At 44.1% G+C, this 23,385-nt stretch overlaps 1 protein-coding gene across 14 annotated transcripts in view; it reads left to right on the top strand.

Annotated features, from left to right (window-relative positions):
• Stacl (Stac-like) overlaps positions 1 to 23,385 on the top strand; it is a 723,254-nt gene that overhangs the window by 136,253 nt on the left and 563,616 nt on the right. Inside the window, exon 2 of one of the 14 annotated variants that reach the window (XM_069332487.1) lies at positions 21,332 to 21,393. The exons of the other annotated variants lie outside the window; for them this stretch is intronic. The gene's annotated coding sequence lies outside the window, so the exon portion shown is untranslated. The remainder of the gene's footprint in view (positions 1 to 21,331; positions 21,394 to 23,385) is intronic. 14 annotated transcript variants of the gene reach the window in all.

Below are 23,385 nucleotides of genomic sequence, written 5' to 3' on the forward strand. Positions count from 1 at the left end.
CTGCTGTCTGACCGCCCTTGTTGAGACGATATTTAACACTGCAGTGCAACTGTCAGAACAAACGTTGATTAACGCAAACTGGATTACTTTACTGACCAAAACACTTAGTATGGTCACTTGCCTCGGTACGCACTCGGATGGTTTGGCCAGAGTGAGTGAAACAGTACGTCACTAATAATCTACCTTGCTCCTCCAAACTCAGTCATACTTGCTGCCGAGTTTTTGAAACAACCAGAAAGCGAGTCGTCCAGTTTCACATCGACAATGAGTAGTAACTTTCTGTCACGTGGGAGAGCACTCGACTCTCTGCCAGTCTTGCGCTAAACATCTTTTTTACCATCGACCAGATCGAGTTAGAAGTGAGACCTCTGGTTAAAATATTGATACATACCAATATGAACCTGAAAACACACATTTTATCATCCTAACATATATAGCAGTCCCTGGGTATGGTCGAGTATGAATCTATGAGAAGACAAAATAATATTATGGATCACTATAGCGTAACCGCATGATGAAGTGGGGGGGGGGATGAGGGGACCCAACAAGGTCAAGAAGCAAGGGTAAATAATGAGGGAGCATAATTAGATGAAGAGACAGGAGGTAATAATGCAACACAGCTCAGTCAAGAATGAAGGGAATATAATAGAAAAGCAGAGGTCAAGACGCAGAGGGTAAGTACTTATGGAATACACGTAGTTTAGGGAGTAGAGGGAGAGAGTGATTCAGTACTCTTGAAGCGCGAAGGTCTGTAGCGTCCCGGATGCTCTCATGTGTGGGCATAATACGCACGTTGGATCAGTTACCCATTACGGGTGTTGGAGCCTCCCACACGGCACCGTCTGCCCTCCTGACACTGGGAGGGCCGCGGTGTCCCTGTCCATCCTGGTGATTATCGTCAACATCATAGCCCTCGCTAACACAGGACACCGACACTCAAACTATTCTTATTGTAAAATGTCTCTTATTGTATAACGTTCAGCTACTAGTAGAGATTGAGAGATCATAAGAGCAAGTGAGGGCTTGTTAAGTTAAAGCTAATAAGTTAATAAGCTAAAGTTATTGATGAGGCATGTTCCAAGTAGCATGGGCTATGGTGAGCCCGTAGTAAACTTACCTGGCACAGGAGCGGGGGCTGTAACTGTGTGTGTAATTTTAGGAGTTGTTGTTGGTTTATATTCAGCTACTCGGAACAAAATTTCCATGTAGCACGGGCTATAGTGAGCCCGTAACAATCTTAGGAAGCTGAGCTGCTTATATTTACTGCGCCATACACCTTACCTCGGCTGCCACCCTCCACTCCCTCCCTCACATTCACCAATAACGCCTGTAAATATTGGAGTCTCGCCTGTTATGCTGAACTGTAAGATATTTGACTAGGAAACATTTTATTTGTTGCGAAGGGGGACGTTTTTTTGGTGGAAAAATCAATAGTTAATGAAATTCAACTTTTGTTTTGTGTATGTTCCGACATCAACATTTGAAGACATTGTTCTCAAAAGCTCAGGTTCAAAATTTGAATTTTCTGGCGATATGTGACGGGTCACCTGTTGACACCAGTAAAGGATCACCTGTTGACACCAGTATAAGGCATCACCTGTTGACACCAGTAAAGGATCACCTGTTGACACCAGTATAAGGCATCACCTGTTGACACCAGTATAAGGCATCACCTGTTGACACCAGTTTAAGGCATCACCTGTTGACACCAGTATAAGGCATCACCTGTTGACACCAGTATAAGGCATCACCTGTTGGCACCAGTATAAGGCATCACCTGTTGACACCAATATAAGGCATCACCTGTTGACACCAGTATAAGGAATGACCTGTTGACACAAGAATGATAATATGCTCTGTCAGATAATATCTTAATGTTCTCATCGAGTACTTGTGTTCTTGGCTAATAATTCTTACCTAAAAGTTCTTGCGAGTTGGGAGAATATCTCTTGGGTCCGAGCTGCCTCTTCTCTTTAGGTTGCCTCGCTGAACTTACAATTTATTGTGATTTATATCATATCTGTTAATATGTTTCACTTGCTAGCTCGCATATACCCTCTGCGCCCTTACTAACACAGAACCAAAAGTACCATATTTGAGATAAGGCATAACAGATAAGGGAAGGCTGACTGCTTATTCCTAGACTATGAGAATATCTTCTATGCACAACCAGACAAAGAGACTCATTTACACAAGGGATAAACGGGTTAGTCTATCAAGAATACTTGACAAATGCACATGAGATATTTACACTTAAAGAGATGTGAGGATGGTTAGGTGTAACAAATGGAGCACCTTAGATGTTCAGTTCTTGGGGACAGAATTCGTGGTAGTATGTGAAAGACCTGCATGAAGAGGGTGTATCCTTCATGTCGGTGTCTGTGTGTGCCGCCTTGCTACTGGGGCAGCTACACTACACCCCTTCCTTCCTCCTCACCTTCACAAACAAGAGTCTCAATAACCTGCTCTTCCCTTCAACGCCCCCGGTCCCTCTCCTAATATGAGGCTCCTCAGTAAACTGCCGCTCCCTGCTGCACGATATAGTCAAGGGACTGATCAGCTCCAATATGTGCTGTGATTTACAAGATGGGGAGCCAGTCGGCCGAGCGGACAGCACACTGTACTTGTGATCCTGTCCCGGGTTCGATCCCGGGCGCCGGCAAGAAACAATGGGCAGAGTTTCTTTCACCCTATGCCCCTGTTACCTAGCAGTAAAATAGGTACCTGGGTGTTAGTCAGCTGTCACGGGCTGCTTCCTGGGGGTGGAGGCCTGGTCGAGGACCGGGCCGCGGGACACTAAAGCCCCGAAATCATCTCAAGATAACCTCAAGAAGATGGTTAGATTTTCGTCCAGGTCGGCTGTGTTGTTCAGGCGCTACACCGACAATTCACTCTCAGCCTGAACTAAAAATATATACTTGATTCGTGTTTTCCGATTTTCAAATCACGTTTTTAATTTATTTTCTTATACTTAGTAAAATTTAGAAGTAAAATTAGAAACGGGAGAGAACTGCTTACAGTTGAAGGAACAAGCAATACAACTGGTTGGAGATGTGGCTGCTAGAGGTCAAACGTAAAAATGCAATGCGATGAGAATTGTGACAGGTGCACACAAACAAGAGAAAGTGGAGAGTGGAGAAAGCTGGAGAGCGAGATGGCAGCCTTCAGAAGTCGTAACAAGGATTTCATCGTATTATACGCAACTGTAAATATTAAGAATATATACCACAACCATGCATGGAGTCTACTCTCTTTAGCTCAACAACAGCCTGAGGGAGTCAGAAGGTTTACCACCAGATTTATTAATGAACTAGAAAAGGTAATCAGTGAAGACAGACTAATGGCGCTAAACCTCACATCGCTGGAGAAGAGATTACCCAGAGTGAAGATGATCACGGCATCCGAGATACCAGGAAAATGGGGTCACATTATATGTGGGTTCACAGTATCAGGGGGGGAGGGACTCATAAGATGAATGAGTCGCAGGATGAGGGAACCACATGATAGAGTCATGGGATGGTGGGGGTTGACAGGATGAGGAGGTCACATGATGGAGAGTCTCTGGATGTGGAAATCGACAGGATGAGTGAGTCCCACACGTAACTTGAACTCTTAATAAACCATGCAGTTAGACAAAGTGACAAACTTTATACACAAATCTAATTATATGCATGACACATCCGATGGGACGAATGTTGCATCACACTCGTGCATTATTCTTGAAATGTTTGGCCCGGTAGCTAGAGCTCATCTCCGCGCCCCGGTGCAGGACCGCACACACTCACTGACACACCCAGACAACTAATAGTAATATATAGTTTAATCTCGACTGGAGATCCCTTTTCGTGCGTGTTGGCGCCGCGTTGATGCAGGTCTTGGCAGCACGAGATAGTGACAGATGTCTCGTTGTGGTCCCGTGACACCATCATTACCCCACCTTACCAACGTCCAGGAGTTAGTGGAGAGGGAGCTGATGTTGTCAGTAGACCAGAACACTGAACTAGAGGCAGCTTCACCCCAGTAGCTGGGGGAGGGTGGGGGGGGGGGGCGAGCTGCTGCTGTTGTCAGCCTCACCCCCCAGTAGGTGGGGGAGGGTGGGGGGGGGGGGAGCTGCATGCTGTTGTCAGCCTCACCCCCCAATAGCTGGGGGAGGGTGGGGGGGGGGGAGCTGCTGCTGTTGTCAGGGGTAACACGACAAAACACATCAAAAACTGATTCGCAACACTGACATGTCTAGTTTGTTTATACATACACATTTATTGATTTGTATAAAGCTCTTACCAAATTGAAATGTTATATTTATATGCACGCTTTGCCATAAGACTAAAGGATTACAATAGCCAATATTAATTACGAATTGTTATTTTAAAAGGGAACCTGTGTATTTCATACATAATTATTCGGTAAAGTTTCTCTAAAGGTTAATTTTGCATTTTCTTTAGTAATATACAAAATTTGCATATATAACGACAAACAAAATAACGCTATACAAGATTTTTAGGAATAATCGTTACTTCTTTTATTCTTGATAATATCTTAACCGAGATCGCTCGGATTTTTGTTTATGGTTTTATATCTATACTATAAGAGATAATGTCTGTATGTTTATCTGTGTCCGAAGTTGGAGGCCAGAACCTTGACACTTTTCAGGGGGAAAGGTCTGGGGTACGGGATGGACATAGGCTGATCTCGGTAGGCCCAAGTTAAATGCTTTAAGAAATATAGCCTATAACACCCCCCCCCCCATCCCATGCAATTTTGATGAAATCTGAAATTTAATTGGGTGTTATTTCTGAAGAGTTTACCGTGAACGTTTATGAGTTACTGGAGTGAGAAGACAATTACAGTGATAAATATTGTTATGGTGACGATAAGATATATAGTTAAGATACTATGTACTGAAGAGATATATATATATATATATATATATATATATATATATATATATATATATATATATATATATATATATATATATATATATATAATATATACAGTTCATCCTCGTGTTTTGGTAATACTTATAGTAGCGATGAGGACCATAGTATAAATACCGACGTACAACGAAACTAGAAAATAGAAATCTTAACTACTGAATTGGACAAACTGGAAAACTATTTTTACTTGTGTTGCTTTGACAAACTAAACTAATCTAACCTAACCTTTCTAGGCCTAATGCACTATATCTGAGGCCTAATATACAACATATGTGTGCTATACTAGGCCTAGGAATATTTGTGTTTTAGCCTCATTTATATTATAAGAATTCCTTACAAGTTAGAATACTATTATCTAAAAGCTAAGTACGGACGAATTCGTGACTATTGGCGATCTTTACAATAGGTACTATCTATACAGAAAGATGGGTTGACATATATATGAGACAGAGATACGCACACACACACACACACACACACACACACACACACACACACACACACACACACACACACACACACACACACACACACACACACACACAAGATCGTTTCAACAAAGATGTTAAAACCTCGAACATAAAACTGAATCTCTAATAGACACATGTCTAGTCGATAATTTAGCCGTGGTGAATGTTGCTTCTCACACGTTGTCCAGACCAGTTTAATCATGGATCCCAGGCAGCTAAATATTCGCATTAAGCCCCTGGAGGCAAGATGAAACGGCTTGCTGCACTTCGCAGTAGGGCGTAAATCACCATGCCATCAAGTTTAATGTGTCTGTCATTCCCTAATCATCCCCCTCACTGTGGGAAATATTGCCATCCGTGGAAGTAGTGTTTACACGTTTGGCTTGTATCTATATCTTATCGTATCAAAGACCAAACATCACCACCCGAACGTGCTTCCTTCACCATGGCAATTAGGTTTGTTCATTTACATGATTTCTCTATCAATTTCGATGGGCTTTGTTCTCAGTGCATGCATTAATCGGATTTAACTGCGCTCCTTAGTGTGTGATAGTTGTACAAATTTTGTCATTTTGTGACATGTTGGGGAGCTATGATGATGGAACAGTAGAGGAGTGTTGCCTTCGTGTGCTGTGCGCCCTTCCCCTCTCTCCCACCTCCGCCCTCTCCGCTCTTTTCACCCTTCTTCCCCGTTCACCCCCTTCTCCCGAGGCCTCCAACCTCGAATTTTAATTTAATACTGAATTTACGTTTTTTTATTATTAATATATTAAGTACATCTGCATTTGTGCAGCTACCCAAGACTATAAGAAGGGGAGTACAGTGTGTCAAGATGCTAGCTACGTGGTGCTAAAAAATCCCCATCACACAGGATGGTTAGTCATACAGAGGCATGTGATAAGAAGTCTGCACTGGCAGACTCTGGGAGCATTATGAGGATATCATCAACACAAGAGTGAATAAGGCAGCAGTGATACTAAAAGCCCCCATCTCGCACGATGGTTAGTCATACAGGGCCATATGTTCAGATTGATGGATACATAGGTGCAGACTGGCAGACTCTGGGTGCATTATGAGGATATCTTCAAGAACACGAGAGTGAATAAAGTAGTTCCAAAGCTCTAGGGACCTCATGCCAACGGGTCTGAAAGGTCTAATAACTGGACATTCGGTGATGTAGTGTGGAAGATCATGCCGCAGTTCCTGCTCACAGAATTTGCACCTAGAGTGCTCAGTATTGGGAGATCCGTCACCTGTAGCCACCTGCCACAGGTAACGGTAACCCAACCTGATCCTGACAACCACTGTGTCGCACAGTCTGGTCCACGTTTTGTGCTGCCCATAGATATAGGTTTCAGATCTGAACAAATAATATCTTTTTATACTAGTGCTTTCAGGTCGTTGGGAGTCAGTAATTACTTTCCTATCAGACCTGAGTGTTTGGACCAATATAGTTTTGACAGTAGAGATGGGGATACCTAGATCTAATTCAACTTCATCTTTGTTGCACGCTGATTTGGCTGCAATGTCTGTCTCATTATGATGGGTTATATTTATGTGTGATGGTATCCATACAAAGGAGATTCGAGACCCTTTGCTCTGTGCATCAATTAGGTCATTTATAATTGGTAGTATGAGGTTCTTGCTGTCGATCTTCCAGAAGTTTTCGATTGCTTGAAGAGCAGACTTGGAATCACAAAACATTATTCCTCCTCCAATGTTTTATAATTAATGTACTGGTAGCTAGTTGTAATGCCGCTTGTTCTGCTTGTTACGTGCGACCGTTTTGCATTAAGAAATCTAAGGAATCGGCCAGCCTCTTTTCGTTTTTTTTGTGTGTGTTTTTGGGGGGGGGGGGGTGTGAGGCCCACTATTTGGGTTTACCCCTTTTTAATACGACCAATAGGATCAACCCCGAGAAGCCTTGTCCGTCTCATTCCCCAGACCATTCACCCTGCAAAGTTTGGTGAGGCTAGCCCCTAGCGTCTGGCCTCCAACCTTGGACAGACAAACAGGTAAACAAACTGACATTCTCTCTTATTGATATAGATTGAAGGCTGTCTTACCATTCGCTCGAAGATACTCCAGTTTTAGACAAAGTTTCTATATTCAGTTTCTCATTACCAGGAAGGAGCCCATCCCTCCCATTAAGTAGAATCTCGTATCCAGGATATACGAGTTGCCCAATTATTACATATTCAACCCAATTTCTTCTTGTTGCCAGGATGAACGAGATGCCCAATTATTGCCTGTTCAACCCCATTTTTCCTCACTTTAAAAATCGACCCATTTTTTCTCATGGTCAGATTATTGGAGTCTTGTTTCGGTGTAAAGGGCAGCAATTGCCAGCGGTTTTGTGAGAGGGTTTCCCGGGGGATGTGTGGCCCCTGCTACTCTCTTTCTTCACCCGCCTTCACCGTGCCTCATACCCACACCGTGCCTCATACCCACACCGTGCCTCATACCCACACCGTGCCTCATACCCACACCGTGCCTCATACCCACACCGTGCCTCATGCCCACACCGTGCCTCATACCCACACCGTGCCTCATACCCACACCGTGCCTCATACCCACACCGTGCCTCATACCCACACCGTGCCTCATACCCACACCGTGCCTCATACCCACAACTTGCAGGGTCACCCCTACTTCAACTCACAATATTGTGTCCTCATGAAGGAGGATTGTAATTCTGGGACACTTAATAGAGTGAGCCTTGAAGATAAGCTGAAGAATTGCAGCTTTACTTTCCACAAGTTGTGTGTGTACTCACCTGGTTGTGCTCATCGTGTACTCACCTGGTTGTACCGCAGGGTCGAGCACTTGCTCTTAATATATCACCTGCTCTTAAGCGTCGTCCTCCGACCATCACTAGTGCAGTGCAGTGATTCATTTCACCTGTTTTTTCTTATCATATTTACATTTAAAGCTGCGTATGGAATTGGCTTCGACACGTTCCTCATCTAGTCCGTTACACTTACGACTCTTAGACTGAAAAAGTTCTTTCTGACATCTATGTAACTCATTTGTGTCAACGGAACAAAACTCGTTTTGCTGCTCCTTAATTTGAACATTGCTTCTATCTCTTCTTTGTCAATCCCCCCCTTTGTATCTTGTACATCGTCATGTCTGATCTAATCCTTCTTTCCTTGAGCGTAGTAAGGTCCAGTTCTCCTCAGTCTTTCTTCATAGTTCAGGAACAAGCCTTTTTGCATAATTTTGGATCTTTTTCTAGCTTTGTTTTGTGTTCCTTTAGGTAAGGGGGTGCCATGCTAGGGCAGCATACGTAATAATAGGTCTCACAAAGAATGTATACAGCGCTCGAAGGACTTTCACCAAGATCCTTAAGGATAACCGGACATTTGCCAGTATGGCACATGCCCTCGTTATTCTGCTGGTGTGTACCTCTGGTGTTAGACCTCGAGTTTTGTTCACTCCTAAGTCTTTCTTATTTTTTAGTAATTGGAAGTTGCCTTCCCTTCATCCTGTGCTAGATTTGAGGTCTTGTTGGTCCACTTCCCATTTAATAATCTTGCATTTGTCAAGGTTAAACTCTAGTTGCCATTTGTCAGACTATCTCTGGAGATTGTCCAGTTCATCTTGTAATGTATTGCAGACTTACTTAGGTCTAACTCGCTTCATTAGTTTAGCATCATCAGCAATCATGAATGAGAATGAGCTTACTTCCTCTGTTAGATCGTTTACGTATATTAGGAACAGGATGGGCCCTAGTACCTACCCTTGAGGTATTCCACTCATTACCTCTCTTCTGTCTGGTAGTTCTCCTCTCACTATGACACTTCTTGTTGTTCCTGAAAGGTAGACCTACACTCACTTTATTACTTTTCCCGATAAACCCGTCTGTTTTGTGAGGAACAGTGTTAAACTCTAATGTTTAACAGGAAATACCTGTTAAGTGATACCAGTCTGTAGGACAGTGGCGTCGCCCGTCTGCCTTCTTTTTGTGTATATAGGTACCATATTTTCCATTTTCCAAATGTCAGAAAGTTTCACCATTTCTTGTGAGGGGTTGATTATAACACGGGGGGTATACAGAATTCTGCACAATGCGTGCATGTGCGTGTGTGTGAGAACACAGAATGTGGCGGTGAAGCCAGGCACATACACAAGATGGTGCTAGCCTGCTCATAAGCACCTTGTTATTGTTACAGATGGTCTCCAACATGTGACCGCCCTTTTACCAGTTCCCACCATTTTCCCCACTACACACATGTTCCCGCCCACCTTCCTCGCCTGTCTCCTCCACTCCTCACTCTCCCTATCTTGCAGCATTCACGCCTATCAAAGGTGAACCCACTGTCAAAAATGCGCACAAGCAGTAATAACAGAGTAACTAAAGCGCGAGAAGAGCCATGTAAACACCGGGTAACATAATGGTGCAGGAACGCGGCCACAGGAGCCGACTGCAGCGCATTATAGCCTGGAAGACCTGTGCTTCCGGCCTGATGAGGAAAACATTATTTCACCCAAGATGGGGCTCCTCCTTCCAGGATTTGCATAATGGAGGATTTCGATGATAGTGGTGCGGTGATGCCATGGATTGATGAGTGTGCAGGACAAGGGGAAGTTGAAGGTAGTCGGTTCTTCTGGAGGATAGTGTGGAACTGGAGATGAGCCGGGTGATAGACGGCTAGCAAAAGAAAGGATCGATTTATTTGTACTTGTCTACTTCCTTAAGAACGAGGCCATAATAGTAATCTAATCTTTGGATAAGATTTACAGATCCCTAGTTGACTTCCCAGCAGGTCGCCCCAAACTGAGGGGAGAGGGCTCCGGGACCCAAGGATAGGAGACCCGGGTCTCCTTTTCTACGGCCAGAATAGTTGCATCAAAGTCAAACACAACAGCGTTCCGGGAATCTGATGCTTCCACTCCCCCTACCCCAAGTAGGGCATTAACCAGAGGATATAAGCATGGAACGGTTTGTAAGGGATAGGTGGATATTGGAGCTGAGAACTGATGTTTGTGTCTGTATTCATTTTCCGAATTTTGTAGGAAGTGATCATGTCTCCTCTTACTCTTCTGTCTTCCAGTGTCGTGAGGTGCATCTCACGCAGCCTTTCCTCGTAACTCATGCCTCTTAGTTATGGGACTAGCCTAGTGGCATACCTCTGAACTTTTCCAGCTTCGTCTTGTGCTTGACAAGGTACGGGCTCCATGCTGGGGGCCACATACTCCAGGTATGTGGCCGCTGTCCACTCAGCTGTCTTACATATGTGGTGTACAAGGTTCTGAATGATTCCTTACACAGGTTCCTGAAGGCTGTTCTGATGTTAGCCAGCTTCGCATATGCCGCAGATGTAATTCTTTTTATGTGGGCTTCAGGAGACAGGTTTGGTGTGATATCAACTCCTAGATCTTTCTCTGTCTGTTTCATGAAGTATTTCATTTCCCATTCGGTATCCTGTGTCTGGCCTCCTGTTTCCACCTGAGTGTGTGTGTGTGTGTGTGTGTGTGTGTGTGTGTGTGTGTGTGTGTGTGTGTGTGTGTGTGTGTGTGTGTGTGTGTGTGTGTGTGTGCGCGTGTGTGTGTACTTACCTATTTGTGCTTGCGGGGGTTGAGCTCTGGCTCTTTGGTCCCGCCTCTCAACTGTCAATCAACTGGTGTACAGATTCCTGAGCCTACTGGGCTCTATCATATCTACACTTGAAACTGTGTATGGAGTCAGCCTCCACCACATCACAATAATGCATTCCATTTGTCTACTACTCTGACACAAGATTGGAAGGTTGTGGGGATTCTAGGATGTAAAATTGTGTGGTGGTAATGGAGGTTTGAATGCATGATTGTGTGTGGGGGGGGAGGGGGGGAATAGACGATGATGGATAGTCTTATGAGGAAAATGTGGTAGAAGAACCTAGGGTGGGTGGATGGCCGGATGGTGTATATTTATGCTCAGCACTGGCACCCTGTGGTCGCCCAGATACATACAGGATTCCGGCCAAATAATACATTCGATATATTTAAAGAATTGTGTTCGTAAGACATTCCTCTTGTACAATCCAAATCTCAGTCTTTTCCAGGAAGTCTATGAATCCAAAGCGCTGTCCACTCAGCTGCCAGGCTCAGGCTCAGCTGTCAGGGGTGTTAACAGCTTTCCCACACTGGTCTGGGGGGGGGGGGGAGTGGCATAGGGTTGGAGCAAAGTAGGTGTGAGTGGCCAGTTTAGAGACGAGTCCGCAACCTTCCCCGGGTACCATGGGGTTGGCGGGAGGATGGCTAACACCACATCAACACCTCATTCCATTACTTCATTAAGACCTCTTGTTACGCTACACACCACATCCAGACACCTGGCTACGCTACACCAGACACTACACCAAGACACCGAGCCACACCACAACAGACACTACACCGAGCCACACCACACTCGGGACTCCGCTGGGATCATTGAGTAATGCAATTGGGTAGGCTTTTACCCCCGTATCCTAAGTGTTGTCCGTCTGTGTGGCAACCCCGCTATCCCTCTTCTCCTTTCCCTTACCTCTCTCTCTTACCCCTCTCCCTTACCTCTCCCTTACCCCTCTCCCTAACCTCTCTCCCTTACCCCTCTCCCTAACCTCTCTCCCTTACCCCTCTCCCTAACCTCTCTCCCTTACCCCTCTCCCTAACCTCTCTCCCTTACCCCTCTCCCTAACCTCTCTCCCTTACCCCTCTCCCTTACCTCTCTCCCTTACCCCTCTCCCTTACCCCTCTCCCTAACCTCTCTCCCTTACCCCTCTCCCTTACCTCTCTCCCTTACCTCTCATTTTTTTCATTGATCTTTATCCATACACATGTGGATATATGTTTATGGATACCCATCTGGGTTTGGAATTATGTATCCCATTACACCTGTGTAGGAATTAATTATCTACACAGGTGTAGTAGGGCATATAATTCCAAACCCATGTCTTCTATGTTCTGGGCTCACCATAGACTGTGCTACATGGAAATTTTGTTATGAGTAGCTGAATCTAAAACAACAACTAGCAACAACGTCTTCTCTGTATTCATTGATCATGTGTTGAAACACGAAAACGTTCGTAATTTTAATATCATTTTCCTAGTGGATAGCAACTATGTTTAGATTCTCCAATTTGCACACCACGATAACGTAACCTATGTATAAGAACGTATATCCGTACAATTAAACATTTACATACAATACATATTTACGTACAATAACGTATATTCGTATAATATCGTATGCATACACCAGTGTGAATATCGACTATTACGTACAGTCATACGTACTATTACTTATGTACGTACAGTAGCGTATTATCGAACAATAACATGTATAAGCACAATAATATATATTCGTACTGTAACGTATATATGTACATTAACGCATGTACATATTCAGTAACGCTTATACGTATAATAAGGTATATACTCACAGTAAAGTATTCACGGGCGAAAAACATTAAAGTCTGGAAAATTTAACAAGTATTTTGATGGTTATTATTCTTCCAGTTTGAAAATATACACAAAAACATGTTTGTGTGCCGGCTTGCGGCCGCCGGGTGAGAGAGCAATTAGTACACCTCGTGCTGATTCAAGTATTTTTATTTGTGTCTTTAATTTCATTTAAAATTAGATGCCTGTGCGGGACTACTACGTGACGTGTAGTTTTAAAAACACTCTTCCATAAGCAAAAACAACTTGAAGACATTTGAAGCGGAAAATGAATCTTTGCAAATTTGTAAATGAGACGAAGAAAATGCTCCTTTACATTAGAATGAAGTAAAGTGCAGAAGGTTTACTGGGTCGTACGAGTCGGATCCTATATAAATCTAACAGAACTCCTTACCATGTATGTCTAACCTGCGTTTGAAATAACCAAATGTACATACAAGCACCTGAATAACATTTACTGTTATATTATCTTCAAGAATTAGAGCAAAGAAAACTTCAAAAGCTAGTCAAGGAATGTTCAAAAGAAAGAGAAAAAGTGATTTAATTGAAAAGTGAGTAGAAAAGTGCTAGAAGGAATTAATTTACAGAGTGCCTTTAAAAGTGGAACAAGTCTTATCGTTGACGCCACACCAGGAGAGAAGATATATCTAGACTGCTAGTCGGTACAACAATGGCTACGCATCTTGCAGGGTCGACGTTCGATCCACGATAGTCAAAAGGGGTTGGGCACCATTCCTTCACCTAAATCTTCATATCCCAACTCTTAGTGTGTCCTCATATCCCTTGTTAGTGTTGCCTAGTTATATTATGCGCTTTCATCAGATTATTTCCTTACTAAAGCCTAGTGTAACCTCCAGGTAAGGAGGTTACACTAGGTTACACAAAAACCAATATTTTGTGTCAAAAATCCAGATTTTGTGGGATATCAGCACTACGAGCTGATTGAAAAGCTGGTTTTAAAAACGTGAGGTTTTAAAACCTCACGCCCTTCAGTAACTGTCCAAAGTACCTACGAGAGTTCCGTCGTTGTCTCAACATAAGGAGACACTTTCTCACGGGATTTGCTGCAAGTGCGTGAAGGACTGCATCTTTCATCTCACCAGACGTGTCCAGCGAGAAGTCTTGACCCCGAACACTTCTGGTAACTTGTTGCGATGCAGCTCACACAGAGTTCTCGTATGATTAATGAAGTGACGGGAAGAAACCAGAGTGTTTATATTCCAAGGTATTTGTGACCTGCAGGACCACCCGGTACAACAAGTCGTTCACTGAGGTCATCCAGACTGGCAGTACTGCGAAGATAACAAACTGGGATATTGCCAAGTTGATTTTGATCATTACATTGTTTCCTGGGTGTATTGAACATCCCGGGTGTATTGAACATCCCGGGTGTATTGAACATCCCGGGTGTATTGAACATCCCGGGTGTATTGAACATCCTGGGGTGTATTGAACATCCCGGGTGTATTGAACATCATGGGTGTATTGAACATGGGTGTATTGAACATCCCGGGTGTATTGAACATCATGGGTGTATTGAACATGGGTGTATTGAACATCCCGGGTGTATTGAACATCCCGGGTGTATTGAACATCATGGGTGTATTGAACATCCCGGGTGTATTGAACATCCCGGGTGTATTGAACATCATGATTGTATTGAACATTCCGGGTGTATTGAACATCATGATTGTATTGAACATTCCGGGTGTATTGAACATCATGGGTGTATTGAACATTCCGGGTGTATTGAACATCATGGGTGTATTGAACATCCCGGGTGTATTGAACATTCCGGGTGTATTGAACATCATTGGTGTATTGAACATCCTGGGTGTATTGAACATCATTGGTGTATTGAAAATCCTGGATGTACGAACCATCCTGGGAGTATTGAACATACTGGGTGTACTGAACATCCTGGATGTATTACATGAAGTAGGTTTTTACTGATAGTGGTTGCTAAACATTAAAATATATTGTAAGATTGATCTTTATTTAAAATTTTTGTTTCAAAGAAGGATGAGTTATTGTGTATTCCTAATATAGAATCTTAATTTTAATAACAAATTGGAGAATCTAAACATGTCGAGTTTTTGTTCAAACTTTAGAAATATATTCAGAATAGTAAAACTAATAATGAAAGTATTTGATCCTTTTTTTAACAAAATCTATTTCTTCATTTGCTGAGGTATTGCCCCTTTTTCTCTGTCTCTTCGTGTTTGTAATGTGTTTAAGACCTCGGTTAACTTGCTTTATTGAAGAGATGATTACACAATAAACATAAGCACAACGCGCGCTCGACCACGCACGCACGCACTCTCTCTCTCTCTCTCTCTCTCTCTCTCTCTCTCTCTCTCTCTCTCTCTCTCTCTCTCTCTCTCTCTCTCTCTCTCTCTCTCTCTCTCTCTCTCACACACACACACACACACACACACACACACACACACACACATCAAAGTAGATGAGAAAAATCTGTCGGATGTTGCTCTCTAACTAGCAAACTCTCCATGAAAAAGAAGACTGGGAAATCAATAGCAAATAGAGAAAGCATGAGTATTCAAGGACTAACTCAACCAACAGATGAAACAAAATCTGTCCACTTAAACTGTACCAAGTCAGCTTTGAGCAAGAGCTTTGAATAGACGTTGAATGTTTTTACGGGGATATTGAACATGTGAACGAGCGTATTGGAGGCTGTAATTCGACCAGGATGGTTCTGCTAACCACCCGTGACAACAACAAAACCATTGAGATGCTGGTCGTTAGAGGAAGTCAGAGAGTAATACGCAACAAGGGCTTCATTAGAGGGTTTTTGTAAGGGCTGATGAATCTTCCAGCGATCCAATACATGTGGTTTCAGTTAAAGGCAACGTGGAGTATGTTTACCCAGGGCTTTACCGTGAGGCAGTGTGGGTATGAGCGCATACAACACAGTATAGCAATCCATCAACCGTTCTCTCATATAGTAAGTCACTAATATTGTATAATCTCTCTCTCTCTCTCTCTCTCTCTCTCTCTCTCTCTCTCTCTCTCTCTCTCTCTCTCTCTCTCTCTCTCTCTCTCTCTCTCTCTCTCTCTTCTCTCTCTTCTCTCTCTTCTCTCTCTTCTCTCTCTTCTCTTCTCTCTCTTCTCTCTCTTCTCTCTCTCTCTCTCTCTCTCTCTCTCTCTCTCTCTCTCTCTCTCTCTCTCTCTCTCTCTCTCTCTCTCTCTCTCTCTCTCTCTCTGTCCCTCTCCCCCTCTCTCACCTACCGCAGCAAGTGGCTCCGAGTTATCCCCAGTGACACCTGGACACACCCACCTCAAGCACTGTATTATCACCTCCCTCGGTGATGGTAACAGAATACCGTGAGTGAGGCCGGGCTGGGGCGGAGACAGCCTAATGAGGGTGCCGCTGCGGCCGACTTATACTGAATGTCGTGTTTATTTTAACATTTACTTTAATTTGGAACTGTTTTTTTCCACAGGTTTTAAGTGTTGTTTTCTGCAGGCCGCTGGTAATTAGTGTTGTAAGGTCTGTTTATTTAGGTCTGGGTTTTATAGAGGATCTTTTTCCACCTTGATGGTCTTGTCTGAGGTTCTTGTCCTCTCTCTTGAATTCGGTGCTCGTTTTTTTTTTTTTTGTATTTTTTGCGTTATGAGGCTTTAGTGTTTGTTAATGGTGTTTTGTTTCTCGTGTTCTCTCCTTGTCTCCCTTCCCCGTCTCTGATGTCTCCTCTTCCTCTCTGTCGTTTCTCATTCCCTCTGTGTCCGCTCCCGTTAATTCTCCTGCCATCCCCCCGTCCCTTGTTGCCTCCTCTCCTTCTTCTCCCCTTTGTGCCCCTCTTCTTCTATCAGTTTCCTTCTACCCACTTCCATCTTCCCTTGTTCTTGCCTTCCTTCTCTCTGCCTGCTGCTGTGTTCTCACTACCAGGACGACACACAGCCCTCTGCCTCGCCCTCGTCTTCATCAACATTTACCTTGTTAGCAGCTCACAGACTTTCCCTTTCACTAGACCTCTATTTTTTGTTTGGGAAGTTGTAAGTCCCTAAGAGAGAGTTACAACATGCACTTTGTCATGTAATTCAATGTATATTCATTTGTTCATTGTTAATCTCAATTACGTAGTCTATATTGTTGAGTTTCCTAGTTCTCTAATATTTGGCCAGATTAGGCATATGTACTTTGATCTCTTTCCTCGCTCAATAGTAGTGATACTGGAGTTCAAAAGTGAGTCGAGTTGTACACACTTCATTCCGAGCCCTGTGCTCTTAGTGGGCAAAGTGATCTTTACAACTTTCATCCAGTGGAACTTTATCTCTTGAGGTTGGGGGAGATTGTTTTCCCAAAGGATCCGGAGGGCAGATTAGTGTTGCTTGCAAGTCCCCTCAAGCAACACTAAAGTGGTCAGGCACAGGAACCAGTTTCCTCGTGCACCATGCACCACAACAGTCAAATCTCATCAAGCCAAATCTATTCTAACCAATCCATCCATCGTATCTACTGATATAAACAAAGCAGTACCTATCCCAATATTCTCAACCTGCTTCGTAATTGTTCTAGTTAGGATCAACCTGTCATCTCACAGTCGCTTTTTGTACTTTATGGTAACCAACGTTAAAAATGCAACCTAGTATGAAAAATAACGCCTAAAAAATATCGACTTTTTCTATGGATCGTAGTGATAGGTTAGGTGGGTTGCTTGGGTTCTGGTTAGATTAAGAGGTTGGATGTTAAAAGTAGTGGCAGATCAAGAGAACTGGCTGGTTTCGGGCAATATGTCAGGGGTACCTGGGGATGGGTCGGCTTAGAAAAGATAGCGTCTGGCTAGTCCAGTGTAGACTATGTTTAGTTACTTTAAACCTTTGCGTGGTACAAATTGAAAGTCCACCATCAGCTCCCTACTCACGTTTTCCACCTGCCAGTATACCCGTCCACAGGCCATCCCCAGGCCCATAATGTTGCCTCCGCCCCGTGTATCTAGGTCACTCCCCACCTTCCTCTTCCTTCCATGTAGCGGCCGGAATCTAGTTGCCCCTCGAGGCAGCGGTAGTGGAACATATGTTTTCCATGGGGCGAGGAACGCCAGGGTGAGCACATGCCAGAATCTCAACACTATTGCTCTCTCTCCCTCTCTCCCTCTCTCTCTCTCTCTCTCTCTCTCTCTCTCTCTCTCTCTCTCTCTCTCTCTCTCTCTCTCTCTCTCTCTCTCTCTCTCTCTCTCTCTCTGTCTCTCTCTGTCTCTCTCTCTCTCTCACTCTCACTCTCACTCTCACTCTCACTCTCACTCTCCCACTCTCCTTTAGCACATGTAACAGAAACTATGATTGGCATTGAGAGCTTCATGACGTGTCATTCAATGGGAGGGAGGTGTGAATGGGCAAGAGGAAGGAGTAGGGGGACTGGAGTGGTTCCACGGTGGTAACGTGTACATGTTTTAAAAGTTGCATCTTTTTGTTGCTTCTCGCTGCTATGGCCAATGTATGACTAGTAGAAAGAACATTTCATTTATTTATCCCGAGATCAGTGAATTATGTTTCATAATACTGGAAAACAAGGGCCCGGACCTGTCCATGTAACACAGGTACCCTATAGGAATCAGGGTGCAAAGTTGGGCAAGGATAGTCCCAAGCGTCTGGCCTTCGTCCTCGGAAAGAAAGACAGACTGACATTTGTAGATATAGATATATATTTGTATTTTAACATTAAATAATTATCTATTCGATACAGAACAAATCTAGGCTATGAGAATGTCTGTCTATGTCCATAGTCAGAGGCCAGATGCTTCGGGCTGGCCTTACTCAAATTTGTAAAGGAAAATGGTCTGAGGTATGGGGGCGGACATAGGATGGTCAGGGTAGGCTTAAGTTAAACGATTTCAGAATTATTCTTAATTACTTATCCGATTCTCATGGATTCAATTCTGGTTAAGTGTGAAATATTGGTGGAGATGACCGAAGACTTTTTCGTCATTAGATTTTTTTTTTCTTAAACACATAAAGTTGTTTCATTTCTCCTTAATGTTATATTTTATGAACGGGAAAAGGAGCGGAGCTGGTGGGGGAAGAGGTGGAGGTGGTGGGAGTCAGGAGAGGAGGGGAGGACTAGGCGGGAAAGGGGCGGGGGGAGGACGATTGATTGGGTGGGGGGGGGGGGGAGGAGGGGCGCGGGAGAGTGTGGAGGACGAAGGGTGGGAGACGGATGAGTAGGGAGGGAGGGATAGATGGATAGGTGGATAGATAAGTAGATGGATAGATAGATGAGTAGATGGATAAATAGGTAGATGGACTGATAGATGGCCAGATAGATTGATGGATAGATTGATTAATAGAGATGGATGGATGGATAGACGGATACAGATAGATAGATGAGTAGATGGATAAATAGGTAGATGAGTAGATGGATTGATAGATGGCCAGATAGATTGATGGATAGATTGATTAATAGAGATGGATGGATAGATGGATAGATGATTAGATGGATGTATCGATAGATGGACGGATAGACAGATGGATAGATAGATGTATTGACGGATGGATGGCTAGAAAGACAGGTGGACAGCTGTGCGGATAGAAAGATGGACGAATAGACGAACTGATATATAGATAAATGGATCTATGGGAGACAGACCCGGGCAACACTGGGTACCCCCCTTAGTAAGTTCTATATATACCAAAACGGTACAGAACCAACATTAACGGGCAGACGGAGGAGTGTTTGTAACGCCCATCACAATAAATCTGTCAGCGTCGAGGCGCCTCTGGTGAACACGAGGTTCCCGTTGGTGGAGAACAAAGCCGATCCCTCGCTCTTGCTGTCAGAGCGAGGGAAGAGGTTCCCCCATATCGTCTCTATGCTTCCACAAGCGGCGACTGGATCATCTTGTTTACCACCGGCAGGACCAGGGGGAGCCGAACTCGAAGAATCTCCCTCGGCAACTTTCGCGTTACGGCAGAAACAGTCTGTAGTTGTGGATGAGCCACTTCGAAGCGATGAAATCTACAGATGGTGCTTATCTTTATTTCCCCAGCGAATGCTGTGCTTTACAGGTCCCTTATCTTATAACGTGAGTTCTGCCCCTCAGCAGCATTGTATAATTGAGAGCTTCGGCTGCTGTAGGAGAACCCTACTTATAACTGTCACCCCCCCTCCCCGCTCGCATCTACCCCGTCCATACCCCGTCTACCACCTCCCACCCCACCAACCCGTCACCACCTCCCACCCCACCAACCCGTCACCACCTCCCACCCCACCAACCCGTCACCACCTCCCACCCCACCAACCCGTCACCACCTCCCACCCCACCAACCCGTCACCACGTGTACTCTTGTCTCGTCTAGCAGCAGGCATTCAGGTGGGTGCCAGAGTGTGCCCCACACTGTCAGCTTCAAGGACTGGGTGTGATGAGGTTCGGGATAATGTAACACACCTCACCATTGGCGTCCATAATTTGACCATTGATGGACACCTTCCCTCGCATACACCCTCACTATACACCTCCTCTTTGGCTATGCATTCCCCCACCCCTTACTATCCACCCCCATCCCTGGTCTTACCCTTCATCCCTGGTTATACCCGACATCCCACATTCACACTACTGGGATGGCCATTTATACCATTAGAAGAAACTAGCATCATTGTTGTGGCCATCGTTGATGGTGGTATAAACAGCAGACGTAACTACGGATTAATGACACAGCTACATAATTGTCCTTAAATGTAATCTCACCTTCAATAAATGATTGTAAACAATTGTCAAGTTATTACCTGCTCGCATACGTGCCCCATCGATGGTCTGTGAATATATTACTTCATATAAAGACAACTCTACCTATAACTGGAATTTTTGTTGCAGGGCAAAATTGTGGCCATTTATGGCTCATTCTTAGCTGTCATTTTTCCTAATTTTACGAAAATTACTGTGTCGTTAAGAACGTAATTCATTAAGCTTTTTTATGTTAAATGCAGAGGTCGTCCATTTGGGGTTAAAGTTTGACAGAGTGCCAACATTTTTGACAGATGTAGTATAGACTTTTTTTGAGCGGCTTGAGGTGCCAGTAGTACAGTAATAGTGTCTCATCCTCTCGCTGTATACCACTTACGGGCTATTCATACCCGTGCCACCTCTTGGGTGGCTTGATCTTCATCAATCAATCAATCTCGCTGTAGGCCCTTCAGTCCAGCCGTTCTGTCATTCAGCCCGTTTTATTTTTCGTTCTTCCGTTCTATCGTCCGTACGTTCATATTCACCCACAGCCATGTCTGTGAGTTAATATGATCTGAGTCAGATCTGTGAGCCAATGTAATCCAAGTTAGTCTTGTGCGGCGCTGCAATCTTTCAAACATAGTGTATAGTGTACACTATACTGTACACTATATACAGTAGTGTAAGTGTAAGAACCCAAGTTTGGAGCTTAGTAATTGAGGTGTATTGGCTTGTATGTATTGGAGTGTATTGATTAAGTAACTTGGATACTGACTCATCTCTCACTGTCCTCTCTCTCTCTCTCTCTCCACAGGTACTGTCTCTAGCAGCGTGAGCATCCTCTGTGGCACGCCCTGGCACTCCCTTAACACTGAGGTACGTGAAATGTGTTAAGGGGCAACGCATCAGTATGTTGCCAAGACAAACACCTTAGGCTAACCTCTGAAGCGGGTGTGTGGCACTAAACACAAAACCTAACTCCGGGTTACACTCTTGACACGATTGTGCGCCACTAGCTATGGGCTCACTGTGTACCCACAAGACATCAGATAGCTTAGATTTACCGCGTATGTTGACCTGGATCCTGATGCCGTGTCTGAAATGATTGAGTCGGGTTTGTTTACGTGAGTTACAGATTAATTTAGGCAGGGAGGGGGAGTGAGGGAAGGGGGGGGGTGCAAGGAGGGAGGTTGGGAAGCAAGGTGAGGAGGAAGGAGGGAGAAGAGATGATGAAGGGGGGGGGGGACTGAGAAAGAAAAGTGAGGAGTAACGGAGTGAGAGAGAGAGAATAACTGAAGCCAGGCAAAAATTAGAGACGCATATATTGAAGGACAAGTAAATTAGGAGAGGAAGGTGAGATTTATTCATAATATAAGAAAAGGGCGAGAGAGAGAAACTGGATTTTATAGGTCATTGTTCCTATTTTCTTGCACTGCCTGACCTTTTCCAGCGTGAGCCGGTCCTGCCATCGCCGGCCCCACGTCCTGCCCCACATCCCAAATGTCACCCCAACTCGCAAGACTCTGAATATTACACGTGTTGGTAGCGTAAGTGGAGGGACGACACTCTCAATCTCGGACGAAATGATTAGTAAGGGAAAGTAAATGATGAAACAGATCGACTAGAAATTGAGGAGAGATTTGGGTATCAGAGAAAGTACAGTAATAATAAAGAATTGTCATAATACTGGTCTTCATTGAAGGGATGGTGGGGGGGGGAGGGTATACTTTGTTTATACATAAACAATTGGACGGCCTTTTGGATTGTTGTCCTGTGGGTGGCACATGTGTGTGGATAAATCATTCACAAAAGCTGTATTTCACCATTAACTTACAATGAAAACTGAACAGACACTCCACACACACACACACACACACACACACACACACACACACACACACACACACACACACACACACACACACACACACACACACACACACACACACAGTGGTTTAAATAACTATGGACAGATACAAATTAACTTTTCCTATATTGAATAAATTTAAAAGTATTCGAGTACTGTTAGTTAACCTCACTCGCTGTTAACTTATTTTTTGTAATATAAGGATCATAAATATTGTTTAGAAATAACATATAACATCTGATGACGCTATTAAGTGATTCGTCTTGATGTTAACTAAACACCTGACAAAATCTTTTCAATATTTTCAACATTTTCAATACTCGAAAACATTTTAAAAACATAACAGGAATTGACAGAATTGTTAATGAAAGCTGGACAAAGTCATTTAAGATTAGCATCGATATTAACACGAAATTATAAGTTAACAATATTTTCTACGAGGAATCTGTGTGTAAATATAATCCCGCTCAGCGCTGGCAGGAGAGGACACAGCTTGGCGCACGCCACACTTTCTGCTACAGCGCCCGCACGCACGCATGCACGCACGAACGAATACACACGAATACACACACACACACACACACACACACACACACACACACACACACACACACACACACACACACACACACACAGAGGGCGCCTGGTGACTGAGTGGACAGCACTCAGGACTCATAATCCTGGGAACCGGGGTACGATCCCCGGCGATGGCGGAAAAAATGGGCAGAGTTTCTTTCACGCTGATGCCCCTGTTACCTAGCAGTAAATAGGTACCTGGGAGTTAGACAGCTGTTACGGGCTGCTTCCTGTGTGTACTTACCTAGTTGTACTTACCTAGTTGTGCTTGCGTGGGTTGAACTCTAGCTCTTTGGTCCCGCCTCTCAACTGTCAACTAATGTACAGGTTCCTGAGCCTACTGGGCTCTATCATATCTACACTTGAAGCTGTGCATGAAGTCAGCCTCCACCACATCACTTCCTAATGCATTCCATTTGCTGTCA

Source organism: Procambarus clarkii, chromosome 27 (genome assembly GCF_040958095.1).
Source record: "Procambarus clarkii isolate CNS0578487 chromosome 27, FALCON_Pclarkii_2.0, whole genome shotgun sequence".
In the NCBI taxonomy this organism is placed as follows: domain Eukaryota; kingdom Metazoa; phylum Arthropoda; class Malacostraca; order Decapoda; family Cambaridae; genus Procambarus; species Procambarus clarkii.